At 34.4% G+C, this 11,354-nt stretch overlaps 2 pseudogenes; both read left to right on the forward strand.

Moving 5' to 3' along the window:
* Nucleotides 1-960: 960 nt before the first annotated feature.
* LOC100716522 (olfactory receptor 52N4-like) lies at nt 961-4,747 on the forward strand (annotated as a pseudogene).
* Nucleotides 4,748-5,255: 508 nt separating this feature from the next.
* LOC100712720 (olfactory receptor 56B1-like) lies at nt 5,256-10,979 on the forward strand (annotated as a pseudogene).
* Nucleotides 10,980-11,354: the final 375 nt, after the last annotated feature.

Raw genomic sequence — 11,354 nt, forward strand, 5'->3', positions numbered from 1 at the left:
GAGTTAGTAGGAGGCATCTGGCAGGAAATTCTTACTTTTATGTTTTTGCCATCATGCAATGTCAAAAAAATGATCATGGGATCAAACGCAAGGTCTCATACTGAGCTACACCCTCCATCCCATTCCTCCTATTCCCATTTCTTTTAAATTTTGAGAACATTCAGCTGTGTTGCCCAGGCTGGTCTTGAACATGAAGTCTCCTCACTCCCCTTCCTGAGTAGCTGAGATTACAGGCATGTGCCACCACAACGTGCAGAAATTCTCATGCATAAACATATATATTTGTGGCAATGTTTATCAAGAGGAACTATTTTTGTGAGTCATAAGAACTTAGAATTATATAGTAGGAAAAAATGTCACTGCCTATAAATTTTGAAAGTGAGGACTGTCAAAGGGAGATATACTGAACTATAGAAATGACAAAATTGTAATTGTAATAGAAACCCTTAGCAGTGTATCAGTAAAATTTCCTAAACAGAGACAATGAATTAGGCTCTTTGGAAAAATAAAACCAAAAATGTATCTTAAAACAGATTAAATTTGCAAATAGTACTGTGTCCTTTGGTTTAAGCTTACAGTTTTAGTTCAGCATTTGGATGATTTCCTATGACCTGAAGTTTAAATGTAAGAATGAAACAATTTCTTAAGTAGTGCTACTCTCACAGAAAAGGGTAGGTAGAGAATATTTATTTATGTTTGTTATGTGTCTCAGTTTGGAAATGACTTTATCAGGTTAGATACAGGTAATCCCTATGATTATCCATTCACATTTTAGAGGACTCCTAATCTTCAGGAATATCTCCAGGTCATTGTTATATGGACGTGCAGTTAATATCCAGTAGAGCTAAGGATATATATTTTGTTGTAAAGTACATAATTTTATTCTTTCTTATCAGGGAAATAGTAACACAGAACTGATAGATAGATTGTTCAGAATTGCCATGATAGGCTCAAGTAAAAATGAAGCCACATAAATTCATAGCTACTGTATGGAGAGACATTGGCAGGTACAGACTGAGAAAGACAAGTAAATGTGATAGATAAAAGTTGAGTAATTGCATTTTTTAAACTTTTAACACAAGAAAGAATAAAATGACAATCCTGAATTTCAAAGCAAAATAATAGGAGATTAACAATGGTTAATATATTGTGTATGGTTATCTTCAAAGTAGTTGTTCAGATAGCAACTATATATTTATTTAATTATTTCATCTTTTTGAGTTCAGGTTGGCCTTGAGCTCATTTTGTAGCACAGGCTGGTCTAAAACTCACAACAGTCCTCCTGCCTCAGCGTCTTGAGTGCTGGGATTACAGACTAGTGCCACCATACCTGGTTACAGTAACCGCGTTCTTAAGTAGAAACAGTAGTGAATGTAAATTGCCAGAATTTTTTGGAGGCATCTCCAAAGTTAATCTTCCCAATATTTCCAGTGATTGTTCATCAGTTATTTAACTATTGGAAATCTATATTTTGGATAGGAGTGTGGAGATACTCAGCCAGAAGCCAAACTATGCCTTCCTGTGAGCCAGGATCCGCCCTGGGGAGTCAGAAAAGACTCAGCAAAGAGGTGAACCATGTCTTCTGGTTAAATCAGCTGAGGCATGGGCTGGGAAAACAGAAGCTCCCCTTTGCTGTGGAGAGCAACTGACTGATTCAGGAACTCAAGTTGATAGCAGCTGAAGTGAAAGGAATATTTTGATGTTTGTGTCATTTGATTGATCTTATAGGCCTGGGGCTCGTGGTCTGGGCATCTATTTGGAGGCTGACATTGTGCACTGTGGCAACTGTGGGGGATTACCTTTTGTCTTATTTTTGAAATCCAATGTTTTGTTCCATTTTACTGCTTCGTTATTCCTGAGCAACTATTTTGAAGATACAATATGCAGTATAACAACCATCGTTAAATTCTTATCATCTGGTTTGAAAACCTATATAGCTATTATTCATTTTTTGTTGCTGTTGTCCTTTTGATTTCATTGTTGTTGTTTTTTAGGTATGTTTGCTGCTTTATTTTTCTTTAAAATGAACAGAGAAATCTATATATTGGTAATTAAGGTATACAAAACCATTTGAAGTGTATAATGTACACATTTTAAAACAAATTTTACTAATTGAGCCTGTAGAAAATATTGTCCCTAAAACTAAGACTACTATACTTTGTTTTTCTAAAGTTTAAATAAACACAACTTTGGTGTTACAAAGCTAAATGTTCTCTTAAATGTTAATCAGTAACACTGAATTGAAGATCAGAACATTTATAAAACCTGAGTGTTAATTTGAGAATTTCTCATGTTAATTAATGCTTCTGTCTACTGTAGATTATAAAACTAAAAAAGAATTTCAATGATTGCTATGTTAGCATCATGGAGATTAGTGAATGAAAAATAGCATACAAGTGTCATCCTAGACAACAAATTTTAATTGTACTTTTAGTACAGCTTTTGCCTGAAATTAAAAAAAAAATGTATTCAACTTTCTCTTGCCTTGATTTGTTCAACATCTAAAATCTTCTTCAAATTCTGTGTGTGTTTTTTTGATAATTGTGCATTATTTCACTTTACATTTTTCTTTAATTGTAGAACCCCTTATAATTCTTAAATATTTTGAATTGAAATTAACAGATAGATATCTACTTTTACAGAGGAATTTCAATAATTTACTTTAACCTCCCAAACCAATATACTTCCTTTTTTGAGGCAGAGTCGGGTTTTGCAGTTCTGATTGGTCTTGAACTCACTATGTAGCCCAGGCTGACCTCAACCTTGCAGTAACTCTCTTGTCTTAGCCCTTGAATGCTGGGATTACCAGCATGTGCCACCATGTTCAGCTTTCAAATCAATATTCTTGAACTGACTTTTGTCTCTTTAACATTTTATTAATATAGCTTGAAACTTTTTGATATCTTAGTTTTGTGATAAGAATTTTACTTGATTTATTTTATGCATTTATGTTTTAATTTTACTCAGTAGCTAAGTTTGTGTTTTTCAAGTCATTATTATTAACCTATATTTTAATAAATTGTAGAGCATTTTATTGGCTTGCACTCTTATAAATTATATCTAAAAATTATTTCTGAAATCTTGCAACTTAAATACATCCTCTGGATGATATTATTGGGTTTTTTTTTGGGGGGGGTAATGGGGATTGAACTCACAACCTTGTATTTGCCAAGCAGATGCTTATGCTGCTGAGATAAGTGTCCAGCCCTTGATATACTTTAAGAAGATTAAAATATTCAAAGATGATGACATGAGGCATGGATTATCTGGTTGAATCTGGTCCTGTGTTACTTCCCTTCTATTACCAGTGGTTCATTCAAAAGATATTACTATATTTTTATTCTTAAAAATAGGTTTTTTAAAAGTTTGTTGATTTAGCATGTTGATTTGTCTTCTTGTAATGAGTATATCTATTTATACTTAAATAAGTCCAAACAAGAAAAATTTCAGAAAAATAATATTCACTTAGTCTGTGTTAAGGAATGTTATTTATCCATTAAAGGACTGTGCAAGTATTGAAAACCAAGAATTATTTGTTGAATATATTGCTAAGTGAATGCATTTAAAAACAATACACAGACAAAAACTAATTTTAAGCAATGGCTTTGCTAATACTCCTTCAAAATCAGAAAAACAAGTTAGTTATTTGAACACACAGAAGTCACTTGAGGTAAAAAGATAAAGAAACTGAGAGTGAGTATGACCATCAATTTTTCTTCTGCATCTGTAGGACAGTTTACCAGTGCTATAAGGTGATTAATGATCACACTAACATAATCTTGGCAATGCTAAACCAAACCAAATTGTCACCATCTACATTGATTCTTAATGGGATTCCAGGGCTGGAGCACATGGCACGGTTGGATTTCCTTTCCATTCTTCTCTATGTATGTCATGGCCATGGCTGGGAATTGTGGACTGCTCTACCTCATTCATCATGAAGACTCACTTCCCAGGCCCATGTACTATTTCTTAGCTATGCTTTCTCTAACTGATCTGGTCATATGCTCTAGTACAATCCCTAAGGCTCTTTGCATCTTCTGGCTTCATCTGAAGGAAATTGGACTTGATGAATGATTGACTCAGATGTTCTTCATCCACACTTTCACAGGGATGGAGTCTGGGGTGCTCATGCTCATGGCCCTGGATCGCTATGTGGCTATCTGTTATCCCCTGCGCTACTCAAACATTCTCACCAATCCTGTGATTCTAAGGTCTGGGCTCGCCACCTTCCTGAGAGGAGCTTTGCTCGTTATTCCTTTCACTTTCCTCACCAAGTGTCTGCCCTATTTTAGAGGCAATATCATCCCTCATACCTACTGTGACCATATGTCTGTGGCCAAGTTGTTCTGTGGTGACTTCAGGGTCAATGCTATCTATGGCCTGTTGGTTGCCCTCTTTATTGGAGGCTTTGGCATTCTGTGCATCACAGTCTCCTACACCATGATTCTGCGGGCAGTGGTCAGCCTCTCCTCAGCAGACGCTCGGCAGAAGGCCTTCGGCACCTGCACTGCCCACATCTGTGCTATAGTTTTCTCTTACAGTCCAGCTTTCTTCTCATTTTTTTTTCCCATCGATTTGAACATCACACAATTTCTCCATCTTGTCACATCATTGTGGCCAATATCTACCTGCTCTTGCCTCCCACCATGAACCCTATTGTCTATGGAGTAAAATGAAGCAAATACGAGACTGCGTTGTGAGGATTTTTTCAGGTGCTAAAGACATCAAATCTTACAACATGTGAAAAAACTCACTTGTCTGCAATGGGAAGGAAAATGAAAAAAAAAAAAAAAAAACAGATTTCTCTGTCCATTTAGGCACGAAGCTTCCCAGGAATATTCATCTGGCCTTTCCAAGTATACATTAGGTGTGGTCCAGCCTCATACATTTTTACAAATCATTACAATTATTGGCATGCCAATCACTCTGCATTTCAATTTTTTATCTCATATTCTGTATAATTCAAGTCTTTTCAGTGTCTGTGTTATGCTTTAAATCTCGAAGTTCAACCAAAGCCTTATGCACTTGTCAGTAGGGCTCTTGGAAGGTCACTGGATCTCATGTGTTTTTATTGGATTTTTCCACTGATGAGCTTAGAACTGGGTGTAAAGCTGTGAGATGAGACCTGGTAGAAAATGGTGGATCACTGTATGCATGACCTGGATATATATATTCTTCCTCTTCCCTTGAGTCCTTGCTGATTCAAGCCTGCCATAGCATGGACTGTTTCTCCTCCATGATGCCCCTTGACGATGTTGCCCTTAGAGACAGATGACTATGCACTAAAACCTCTACAATCTGTTAACCAAAATAAAGCTTTCAATCTTCCAGTTATGAGTATGAGGTATTGTGTCTTCACAACAAGACAAAGTCAAAACCTACTGAGGTACTGGAGTAATTACTTAGACAATTGAACCTAGTAAAACTAATTACTAGGGCAAGATGATCTAAATTGCTTTGTTTTCTAATAATAAAGTTTCCTGTTCTCTGACTGCAGTTTTGCTCTTGAAGGTTTCAATGTGCATTCTCATTACTGCCAAAATCTTTCATTTTTAAAAAATTTTATTTAAAGAAATAATAAACAAAACAGAAAATGGGTATAAACAATACATAATTTCAAAGAAAAAATAAACAAATCACTAGTTGATGATTACAGATTGTTCTCTTACAAATAGTTGCTCAAAGTACAAAAGTGAAACATACAAAGTGGAGATTCAAAAGCAAGACTGCAAACAGCTCTGTTCAACTATCAAACAAAAACTTAGTAATATGGTTATCAATCCTGTACACTTTAATATGTATGCAGTTATCGATATCTTCATTTTTGTTCAGATTAAACAAACCATATCAGGCTAAAGCTCACAGTCAGAGTACTACTTCATTCTAAAGTTAGTATTACATTGGCAAATCCTACAGAAGAGAATGACTCTTTCTCTGCTGAAGCAATATACAGATAACTTAAAGACTTTGCCAAAGATGAGAAGGGTAAAGTTTAAAAATACTAGTGTCATGTGGTAATTGAGAAGATATATTTCATTTAATAAAGCTTCTATATTAACTATCATATTATTATGCTAACTACTTTTTAGAAATATTAAAAGACGTTTTCATTTCATGTTAGAATCTAATAGTTAAAATAGCAAAAACAGTTCTTTTTCTGTAAGCTGAAACTTACTTTCTCCTAATTATCCATATCCTATAAATTGAAATATCAATGGAGGAAAAATTTTTAAAAATAGAGAACACTAAGTATAAAATTGTCATATGATTCAGTAAACTCAATTCTGGGTATTTATAAAAATTTTGAAATTAGTATACTAGAGAGATATCCGAGCACTCGTGTTCATTGTAACATTGTTCTTAATAATCAATTTATGAAATCAGCCTCAAGATCCATCACCAGATGAATGGACAAAGAAAATTTGAAGCCTACACACACACACACACACATACATGCACACACACACAGACACACACACACACACAGACATGCACACTGAGACGTTTTATAGCATTAAAAAGTAAAAAATATCTACATTTTATGATAAGATGAATGAAATTAGAAAATATTCTAAGTGAAATAAACTAAGCACAGAAAGATAAATATTGTATGTTGTTACATATATGTGGAATCTAAGACAATTGAAGCATAGATGCAAAGTAGAATGATGGTTATAAGACTGTGGAAAATTGGAAAAATGAAGAGGTTATAATCCAAAGAAATAAAGCCTAAGAAGAGTAACAGCATTAACTCAAAGGTTGTTAAGAGAAATCATACAGAATCCTGAATATAGTTAATGACTGAAAGCTGTACATTTACATATCACTAAGAAAATACTTTTCTAATACCCTAGTCACAAAAAAGTGTTAAACATTTGGTGTGCTCTGTACATTTACTAATTAAATTTAATTATTTGACCTCATTTTCAAAACCTATATTATCAGTTTATAACCACACACACTGTATATACAAATATTATTTGCCAAAATAAGGTAAGCAAATAAAAAATATAGCTTAAGAAGAAAGAACAGTGCAAGATCAAAGACAAAGGCTATGCAGTGTTATGCTGTAAAGTAATAAACTGAGATTTCATAGAAACACCAGGCCAAATACTATCAAATGAATTGCATGGCTTCAAGCTCCTAAGAGGGAGATTTTTCACTCAACTCTTGGAACTCTCATATAAGAACCCAGAGTGACCCTAGATTTATCTCCAAGCCTGTTTATGACTTTAACTTAATAAAATATGTTGTGGCTATGTTTAGATAATTTTATGCTTTCTAAATTTATCCTTCATAAACAAAAGATGATTTATTCCATCAAGGATTTATCTGTTTATTCAAACATGGGTATTGAAAAAGTATTGGAAATGCAATGCATTTAGTTGTAAAGTATTGTTGGTGTTCCACAGGAAGATTTTATTTTCTTTCTTCTGTTCCTACATTTAATGGTAACTATAAAAAGAATAAATTGTAAGTGTTATAAATCAATTGCTTATATACATCATTTAAGAACTGGAATATGATTTTTCATTTTGTATTCACTCTTGAATTCAAATGGCTATTCTGCCATGATGTTAGTCTACCTGTTTGAATGTCCACCTTGTATTCTTTGATACTGTGATTTGAGGAACTATTTTCAAGATGATAATATGTAATATACTAACAGGTGATTTCTTACTGTTATATTTTTTTGTTTGTTTGTTTTGTTTTGTTTTTTTTGTAGTTCTGTATTACGTGTACCCTTACACCGCTTTGGTTTGTTTTGTGTTTTTCTCTTTTTCCTCTTAAATTAAAAAAAAAAAAGAAAAAAAATTTGAGTAAAAAGTCTTGTTGATAACCTTGTACTCTGTTTTACATCATGTGCTATGTCTATCCTTGGTTTTGACTGACAGCTTTGTTTTTCCATATTTGACTATATTCTCTCCCCCCCCAAAAAAGTAATAAGAACTAAGGAGTAATAAAACCCAAAATGTGTAAATTTTGTTGTAAAAAAGAGAGGGAAAAAAAAGAGCTCTAAAGGATACGACAGCAAGTGTGTTTAGGGGTGTTAAATAGCTGACCATATTAATGTTTTGGTTGGATCATTGAACACAACTGTTTGCAGTCTCACTGTTTGAATGTCCACTTTGTATTCTTTGATACTGTGATTTGAGCAACTATTTCTAAGATGATAGTATGTAATCTATTAACTGGTGATTTCTTACTGTCTTTTTTTTTTGTAGTTCTGTATTACACTGCTTTGTTTTGTTTTATGTTTTTCTCTTTTTCCTTTTAAATAAAATTTAAAAACAATTTGAGTAAAAAGTCTTGTAAAGTCAATAATTGCCATAAAAAGCAAATATTAAGAATATAATGAGATATTCTGTGCATTTTTAGTACAGGATACAATGGAATTAAAGCTAAAAGAACATACTTAGTTGGGCTAGAATCATAACGATGAATTAACAATTCAGAGACTGGGACTTCATTCAAATCAAAATATTTAGATGAAACTTATTCTAAACAAGGCAAACTAGTTTTAGAAAGATCAGACCATGAACAAAAAGAAAGAGTATGAAAAAATGAAATACAAAAACATGCACAGAGAAACAGGTTGCCTGAACAGAAGGTGTACAGATGAGTGAAATTACTAAGATAAGGAAAAGGGTTGTCTGTGAACAGGGAAGACTGACTTGATAGTTCCAGGCTTAGCTGGGAGGACTACTATAGTGATTAAAATAATACATGAAAGCAGCTGAATATGAGACAAGATATTGAGTCTAATTTGGAACATGACAATGGGCATTCCATGAAAGTTCTTTCAATATTATGGGTAGTAAATTCTTATGTACTAAATATTCAATATTATGGGTAGTAAATTTTTAGGTGCTAAATAGAATAAAATTTCTGTTCAGTGACCATGGAGTTTCAGTTATACAGGATAAACTCTACAGATATACTATGTAATATTGTACATGGTATTGAAAATATTATCCTGTGCAGGTACAAACTTTGTGGAGAGTAGATCTCATATTAAGTATTTCTTACCACACTAATCTTAAAAAGCATCTTATTACTTACTCCTAAATCTGTCTTTGTAGGTGCTCTAGGATTCAACTAGGAAAGAATCAAAAGATGTGTCTGCATGGTATGATCCCTTAGGTTGAAAAATTCAACCATATTGCTTAAATTCTTAAGATACTCTTTCACATACTTTTTCAATGTGTACATTTTCTAGAATATCAAAGAAAATACATTTTTTCTTCAATTTGCAGTATAGTTTATTTCTGGAAATCTGTCAAACTTCATGATAAAACAAATTGGCAATACATCTTAAAACCTTAATGGACATGGATATCAACTTAGAACAAGAGGTTTAAGTATACATTTCAATTTCTCATAATTCTGTAGTCAAAGCATCTAATCCTTTCTAATTACTAACTGTCTGGGTCAACCACCATTGAGAAAAATACAAAGAAGCCTTGTATATCCGCTTGATTGCAGAAAATTTATGAAAAGATGAAGAAAGGATTGTAAGCAGGCTAACCATATTCATGTCATAGTTCAAACCTGGTATAAATGCAGATCATAAAAGTAATGATCTGATATTTATGCTAAATTCTCCTGGTTTGTCAACAATGTCAACTGAGTATGATCTATTTTCTTCCTTCTCTCTCTCCATCCCTGTCCCTGTCCCATCTTTCTGCTCTCCTTGTCCATATCCTGTACTCTTCTCCTTCTCCTTTTCTCCCTCTGTTTTATTGGCTACAGTGCTGGGGATCAACTCTAGGCACCAGGTACATGCCAGGAAAAGTTGTACCAATAAGCTTCATCCCCGAAGAGATAATTTTGACTTCAGTTTTACTTTCTGCTTGCTACTACTCCAGAACTATCTAAACCATCTTTAAAAACTATGGGGCGGGGGAGAAATACAGACTCCATTTTATTATACCTTCAAAATGTACTATATAAAGGCACTTTTTCAATAATGTTTCATGAAGATTATACTCAGATAAACATCTTTGAAAACATTTTTCCTCATGAGAAAATGTGCCTCTGTCTCTGAATGTTTCCAATAGCTCCAAATACCAGGTGCCTGAGTTCATTCTGCTGGGCTTCCCAGGTATCCACAGCTGGCAGCAATGGCTTTCTGTTCCACTGGCTCTGCTCTATCAGCAATTGGTGAGAACATCCTCATCCTCATCACCATCTTCCAGGTCCCTTCTCTGAAGCAGCCCATGTACCTTTTCCTGGGTATCCTTTCCGTAGTGGACATGGGGCTGGCCACTACCATCATGCCAAAGATCCTGGCCATTTTCTGGTTCAATGCCAAGGTCATTAGCCTCCTTGAGTGTTTTTCTCAGGTTTATGCCATTAATTGTTTTATTGGAATGGAATCTGGTATCTTCCTCTGCATGGCTTTTGACAGATATGTAGTTATTTGTCACCCTCTTTGCTAAGTATCAATTGTATCCAACTCCTTCATCTTAAAAGCCATCTTGTTTATGGTGTTTAGAAATGGTTTGCTTGTCATTCCAGTGCCTGTGCTTGCAGCCCAGTGTAATTGTTCCAAGAATGAAATTGAACATTGCTTGTGTTGTAACACCAGCCTGTCCTGTGATGATGGGAGAGCAAACAGCATTTGCCAGTTGGTCTTGGCATGGGTTGGAATGGGGAGTGATCTGGGTCTTATTATGCTGTCATATGCCTTGATTCTGTGCTCTCTTCTTAGATTGAACTCAGCTGAAGCTGCATCCAAGGCTCTGAGCACTTGTAGCTTCCATATTATCCTCATTCTCTTCTTCAACACAGTTGTTGTAGTACTTTCAATAACTCACCTCTCAGAGACAAAGGCTTCATTGATTCCAGTTCTGCTCAATGTGCTTCACAACGACATCCCTCCTTCCCTGAACCCTATGGTTTATTCATTTAGGACCAAAGAACTTCGGGAAGCTTCATGGAGGCTGTTTTGCTTGGGTTTGCAAAAGAAATAAAATATAACAAAAACCTTAACCATGAAGCACACAAAATTCAGCCTCTTTCATTCTATGTAGAATACCACAAAGAGAAGAGGGAAAAGTGAACACCTTTGATGTTGCCTTTTTATATATGTATATAGATAGCAGCTAAAGTTTCCAAAAAGAAAAAAAAAGAAGAAATAAAAGTACTGAAACCTTTACTGATACTACAAAATTGGCAAGAGTTAAATATACAAAGAGTTGCAAGCATATTGAAGGATCATGTAGCAATTCAAGCAAACGGGATGGAATATAGCAGTCGTTATCCACTTACACTTCCATCTTTCTTTTACCCAAGGGAAAAGGAGCTAAGGTTTTCTAACATTAGTCTCTGGGTACCTAAAATCCATT

Source organism: Cavia porcellus, unplaced genomic scaffold (genome assembly GCF_034190915.1).
Source record: "Cavia porcellus strain 051 isolate PalLab524CR breed Dunkin Hartley unplaced genomic scaffold, mCavPor4.1 scaffold_9, whole genome shotgun sequence".
Taxonomy (NCBI): Eukaryota; Metazoa; Chordata; class Mammalia; order Rodentia; family Caviidae; genus Cavia; species Cavia porcellus.